Genomic DNA, 6,714 nt, shown 5'->3' with positions numbered 1-6,714 from the left:
TTAAATTTTACCTGTTAAACTAGCATGTGGCTGCTTGACTCCCCCCCCCCCCCGTGCCCCCTTCAGTTTCCTTCAATGACTTCCATGTGTAATATTGCCGGAGTAATGCTGGATTCCAGCTCTTTCTGCCACAGTGCTCTGCCCCCATCTCTTCCAGTTTACCGGTCCATTTTTGCACAATTGGGGAATAAATGTCCACTACTTTAGTTTTCAATTTGTTCCATTTGTTTTCTCTCTGAACTTTGTTTGCGTGTACATCTGACATCTCTTTTGGCATTAGCTGAGCCACTTCTGTGAAAATTTTAGATTCCCTCAGTTACCAAGAAAAGGTTGTGCAGATAGATGCATTAACAGCTTTGTGGTCCTGTCCCTGCAATTTATGTTGTGCCTTGAAAACCAGAGGCTTTTGTTGTGCAAATGCAACACCTTTTTAAGGGTTCAAAGAACCCTTCACAACAGCCCTGTAAGTCACCACTGGTAGCACCCATGAACTGGCCTGCTTACTTAAGGTTGCCTTGTAAATTTATGATCGTGGTGAGCCTCTGCCTGAACATTACGTGCTTGCAGTCAACTTTCTTAGCCGTGAATGCAGTGCTGGCCTCTTGGGTACTTTGAAAGTGGGATCTTATGCAGTTTCTCCATTCTGAGCCAAGGGCAATCGAAGGGTAGATACTGACCTTGGAAGTCTTTCCATGTGGCTCTAAATATGTGGTGTCTCTGCCATGCAATCCTAAACATGTACAGTTGAGTAAATCTCATTAAGTTCAATGGGACTTAATCCCTAATAAGTGTGTTTAGGATTGCGGCCATAGCCATGATGAAGTGTTGCTTAAACTATGCTTGATTTACATGTGCATGAATACGGCAGAATAACGCATCACTGCCTGTCCACAGGAACTGTGGCACAATTGCTTGTTATGAACAGCTCCTCACACTGTTTTCCCCACGTTTTAACATCAGGTTACCCAATATACCCAGTTGTGTAAAGTATTAAAAATGATAAGAGTTCAACTCTTGCCAGTCAGTGAAAATGGTTTACATGATAAAAAAAATATTTCATTTGATTGCCATGAAAAATAAAGCAGATTCCATCCTGTCAGTGTTGACACCATAGAAATTTTCATCCCAAGCATTCTGCAGCCTCTTGCAAATATTTTTGCTAATGACATCTTTATTTCTGTATTCTGCACTCTCCCATTGAATATTGTGGTCTCTGTGTATCATACTGATGGGAACGCGAGCATGCAAGGAGTCTAGCCAGAGAAACTTCCGAGCTAAGCCAAAACAAGGGCTGTAGTGCTGGCAATGCCCATCCCCACCACCACAGCAGAGGCATGGGAAAACTCCTCTTGCCGTTTGTGAGCTAGGATTAGACATGGGCACGATCTGAATTACGATTTCAACCCCCCCCCCCCCCCGATTTTGGCGTTTGCGCCATCGTGACTCAGCTAATCGGTTCAGTCCACGGCAACCGATCCAGCAGTCGGGGGTTTGCTTTCGGGACTTGATCGGATATATCGGTTTCTGTTCGGAATTGCAGACACTCTGGCGCCAGTAATTTATTCCCAGGGCAACGGAGCCAGGGGAATGAGCTGTGTTTGCCCTCCTTCTGTCGCCCTCGAAACACGAATGGAAGCCCAACTTTCCTTGATTAGCAGGCCTCCTTCCAACCACGGAGCAGCAACCCAGGGGAGGGAGGGGGGAAGGGGGTGTTCTGAAGCCATGGGCACAAAGGAAAGGCAAAAGGCAGCGCGGGAGGCTGGGAGGCCGCCTGCGCCATTCGTCTTGCCCCAGGACAAGGGGCGCGTGGGCAAGCTGGCCGCCCCTTGTCCTGGAGAAAGGCAAAAGGCAGCGCGGGAGGCTGGGAGGCCGCCTGCGCCGTTCGTCTTTCCCCAGGACAAGGGGTGCGCGGGCAAGCCGGCTGCCCCTTGTCTTGCGGGGCAGGTGAACGGCGTGGGCAGCCGCCGAGCCACTCGCGCTGCCGCCAGCTTCCCGCCGGCTTGCTGCTTGGGGGGGGGTGACCCAGGAGCGCGCATTCGCGCACAAGAGCCTGACTGCGGTTGCCCTGGGTGCTGGCAACCGTAGATCCGGCCCTGAGAATTTCCGGCGGCTCGTTGCTGGGTTAAAAACTCCCCCCCCTCTAAGTGTGTGTGTGTGTGTGTGTGAATGTCCCCTCCCTCCCTGAAGGGAGGCGGCTCATCGCCGCCTCCCCCTGCCTGCCGGGCCTGGCGTCCGCTGCCACCAACCACCGTTCCAATATCGCTGGAAACAACGGGGCGCCCTCCCGCTTTGGCCTTCCTGATTCTGGATCGGAAATGGGACTTGATCGGTTAGAATCGGTGGCCTGGGTTCGGCAGCAGCCCAGATCCACGAACGACTTAATTGGTATTTTTTTGGGGGGTCGTGCCCATCTCTAGCTAGGATGCCTTTTCCCCTCATTTGTCTCTACCCTTTTCACTGTCTTTTTTGCAGGGGGTGGGGGGGAGGGAGAAGAGATTGCGGAAGGCTTTTCACTCCTTATGCTTTCTTCTTGCCTTCTTTCTGGCTCCAGTCCATCGTGCAAAAGACTGTTTTCAAGCCCTGCGTCTCCTGTTGGGGAAAATTACCCACTATTAAAGGTCCTGCACGCCAAGTGCTTGCTTTGTCAGGCCGAGGAACGCTGCGTTGATTCCTCCCCGCACAGTTTGACATTTTCCAAACAGGCTCATTGAGAACGTTTGTCCTTTCCCCACCTTCTTCTTGATGGAGCAGGTCCCCTCTTGGCTGCCCCGGCAGCTTCTTCTTGCTCCTCCATAAGGAGAGACTGGGGCACCTTAAGCACCCGCCTAAGTCCAAGCCTGTTCTTGGCGGACTCTACGAAGAAATAAAGAGTCCAGTAGCACCTTTAAGACTACGCAACTTTCTTGTAGCATAAGTTTTTGAGAGCCACAGCTCTCTTCGTCAGATGCATCTGATGAAGAGAGCTGTGGTTCTCAAAAGCTTATGCTACAAGAAAGTTGCTTAGTCTTAAAGGTGCTGCTGGACTCTTTACTATTTTGCGACTACAGACTAACACGGCTAACTCCTCTGGATCTACGAAGAAGGGAAAAGACAAAAGGAGCGCAAGAAGTAGCCTTACTCCAGCTCCACAGGCCCCAGTGCCTACAGGGCCTGCCTGCAGCCTTGGCTAACTGGCTGTGCCTATGCTGGAGAGCTTCCAAAATGCCCTTCCACTTGTCCTTCATGCTCTTGATGATTCAGGCAAACGCGCGCAATGTGGATTGTTTCTCTGGCTATTCTACTGACCGATTGTCTCTTGTCCTTCCAAGAGTGCTCTGTCAGGGCCTCTGCTAGCCGTTCCACGCCCACCAGGATCCCCCTTCAACCTCTTAAGAACAAGATATCCACTACACCCAGCCCCACCGTGCCCGAGCCTCTCTGCAGGGATAATGATCTTTCCAGTCCTCGTCTGATGGGGACTGAAATCCTTGGCACATCCCTTTGGTGCTCAGAGCATTAGAACCCCCAGACCAGCTTCCCACAACATGGCTATTCTCTCTTGTGATCAGAGGATGCGTGATCTGTCTTGGAAGGCAGAGCGTTGGACTTCTGTTTGTCCCTTTTGGTTTCGGACTTGAAGCCTGCCTCTCCTTCAGAAGACCCAGAGGTCTTCTTCTGAGCAGCTCCTTTATATAGGGGAAACAGCCTGATATCCAGCAACCTATTGAGGATTCTGGCCGCTGCCTTTTAATCAGGCAACAACTCAGCATGGCTTGTCATTCAGACTGCAGAGCAAAGCTGTTGGTAAGGGCTATTTTCTTACCCCACCATGCTTGGTTGCAATCCTCCTTAGCCGCTCCGACCCCGGTGTGCATACAGGACCTTTCATTCCAAGGTTAACATTCTGAAATAGATGATGCTCTACAAATGGGTCCAGAAGCTATGATCCACAGCTTGTTCTATGAGCCTTTCCACAGGCCTATGCCTTCAAAAGCAGCGCTCACGGTGCCGCCCATATCAAGGTTGCAACTGCACTTCTTCAGATGCCAATCATCTTGCTGCCCTCTTTCATCTCTTAAGTCCCAGGCTCTTTCAGCACTCTTTAAGTCCACTCCATCTTCAAAACGTCGTCTCTGACTACATCCCTCATGTCTCGCATATGACCGTATGGCGCCCCACAACCCATCAGCATGGGAACACCTCACATGAGGTTCATGAATCCTCGCTATTAGCAAACGCTACGCCATAGAATTCAGAGCTATTCCAATTGCCACCTTTGCCCACTACCTTTCTCGTCGATAGAAAAGATCTCTTTCAAAGGGTGTGATTGAGCCTGTTCCAGCCTTCCAAAGAAACCAGATTCAGTTCCCGCTGCTTTCTCGTACATAAGAGGGTTGACCTGACAGTGTTCATTTCTGGACCTTGGAGGGTGAATTAATTCACTCCCAGAAATTCGGAATGGTGTCCCTTGCCACCATCCTGCTCCTGCTTTCCAAACATGTCCAGTTTGCAGCACTCGACTTCCAAGCACCATGTGAGATATTACGGCCATCTACGTGCCAGATGTCAAAACATGGAAGCCTCAGCAGAACAGTGTCATTGCTCCATGGGAGGCCTCTTCATGTTTCCATCCTTTTCTTCTGACATAGGGCCTCCCAGAAATAGACATGCTTGCTTCACAGACCAACAGGAAGTGCACAGCGTACAGCATCTGTGGAGGGAGAAGCATTCCTAATGTTGTGGAGGAAGACCTTCCTTTCTACGTTCCCCTGCTTCCACTCATTCCCAGGGTCGTCGATCCAGATTATGAAGGATTGGGCCAACCCAACTGCATTTTTTAATAATACAATTTTGACCATGCCAGATGTAGCTTCCATCCATTCCTTGTCTGGCTAAGGGAATGTTCCTACGCTCAGCTCAGCTCAAGGACCTGCTGTCTCAGAACAGAGGACTACTTCTTCTCCCAGAAGTTGCCAAACCGAACCTCTCTGCATGGAGAATCTATCGCATCTATTCTCTAGTAGTTCACTTTCTCCCATGTCATGTTAAATCTCAGAACACTGTCAGAAGTATGTCCTCCTTCAAATGGAAATGTTTCTGCTTCTGTGCTTCGTCTTCACCCCTGTTAGACTGCCCAGTTCATCCAGTGCTGAAATATCTGTTGTCCTTACGCAGTAAGGGACTTTGATTTCCTCCTTGCTTACGTACCCGGCGGCTGTATCTGCACGCTGTTGCTTTGTTGCTAGTTCTTTTGTTATTTTCCCTGCCATTTGTTAAACATTTCTTTCAAGGTTGGATTAGGCTTGATCCTCTGGTGGTTAAGCCCCATCTCCACCTTGCAATCTTCAATTAGTTCTTTCTCAGCGGTTGTCCATTTGGATCTATGGAGGCCGACAACCTCTGTTGTCATTGAAAATTGTGCTTCTAGTTCCCATAACAGCCCATCGCACTAGCTGTGCCGTGCCTTGAGGCTAACTTGCCATACTTCCAGTTTCACCCAAACAAGTTGATTTTGTACCTGGATTTCATCTTTCTTCCAGAGGTGCTAACCTTGAAAAAAAGAGGTAGGATCATGTCTTGATTCAGGAACAGAGGGTGCTTTGTACTTCCGATGTCTGCTGGGTTCTTGCCTTCTACCCAAGCAAAATGGCTGCTTTTCACAAAGACCCTCATCCACTTATGTGCCCCAGAGACAAACTTCCCTCTCAATGCTTGAGCAAATGGATATCTTCTAACTTGTATCTTATAGCTTGTTTTGCTATTGGCTAGTAAATCACCTGCTGCTAGATCAGCTTACGGGCCAGTTGACTGGAGCCATTTCTAGATCCTTGGCCGCTTCCAGTGGCATCCCCAAGCTAGATTAACCCTCAGCCATCATACCTCATTGTGCCTTAGATGCCTGTGCTATGGGGGATTGGTCAGGCGTTTGGCCGGGCAGTGCCAAATGCCCTGTCCAGTGAAACTCCTGTTCCCATCACCAGCATGCTCATCTTCCTCCATCAGTGTGATACATGGAGACCAAGAAGTAGTACAGATTGCTTACCTATATAAGTGGTGTTCTTCAAGTGGTCTTCTGTGCAGACCCTTGATCCACACATCTCCTCTGCAACATGTGCGCCCCCTGATCCTTGCGACATCTTGGGAAGAAGAATTGAACAGGAAGAATAGCTCCACCCTTTCTGAGCACGTGTCTTACTCACTGGGTGCTTGGGATGAGTGGGGCTGGCACTATGGACCTGTTTTTTCTTCAGCTTTAGAAGTTTCTCTGACTCAAGGAGCTGCTCAGAGAACATCGGTAACAGCTAAGCAACCTGTTCGTTTCCCACCCACCCCTCCTTCCGACAATCCTATGAGTTGGGGTAGGCTGTGACGGCGCAAGGGCACCCAGCTGACTTGGGGGACAAGCAGGGCCTTCAGCTGGGATTGACCTGATCCAAGACTTTCTCAAGGGTAGAAGTCGGCACTACAAGAAAAAATTAACCTAGTATGAAAAGGAAAATGGCTGTTGTGGGAATGAAACAAGAGAAAGCAAATCTGGGCTGATCTTTGAGGAGGAAGCTGAAGACGGGAGGCCCTGAGGAGGATGGAAGCATTGCGTCACGGCCTGTTCTTGGTGTCCACCCAGAGGCTCACTGGTGTGCTGCGAAGCTCTAAGGCATCCATACTAACACCAAGAAGCGTGGTATCCTGCCATCTAACCTTTGCTCCAAGGGTCTTTACATCACAGTGTGTCAT

This window comes from Eublepharis macularius, chromosome 7 (genome assembly GCF_028583425.1).
Source record: "Eublepharis macularius isolate TG4126 chromosome 7, MPM_Emac_v1.0, whole genome shotgun sequence".
Lineage (NCBI taxonomy): Eukaryota > Metazoa > Chordata > Lepidosauria > Squamata > Eublepharidae > Eublepharis > Eublepharis macularius.
Note: the sequence above shows the minus strand (reverse complement) of the source record.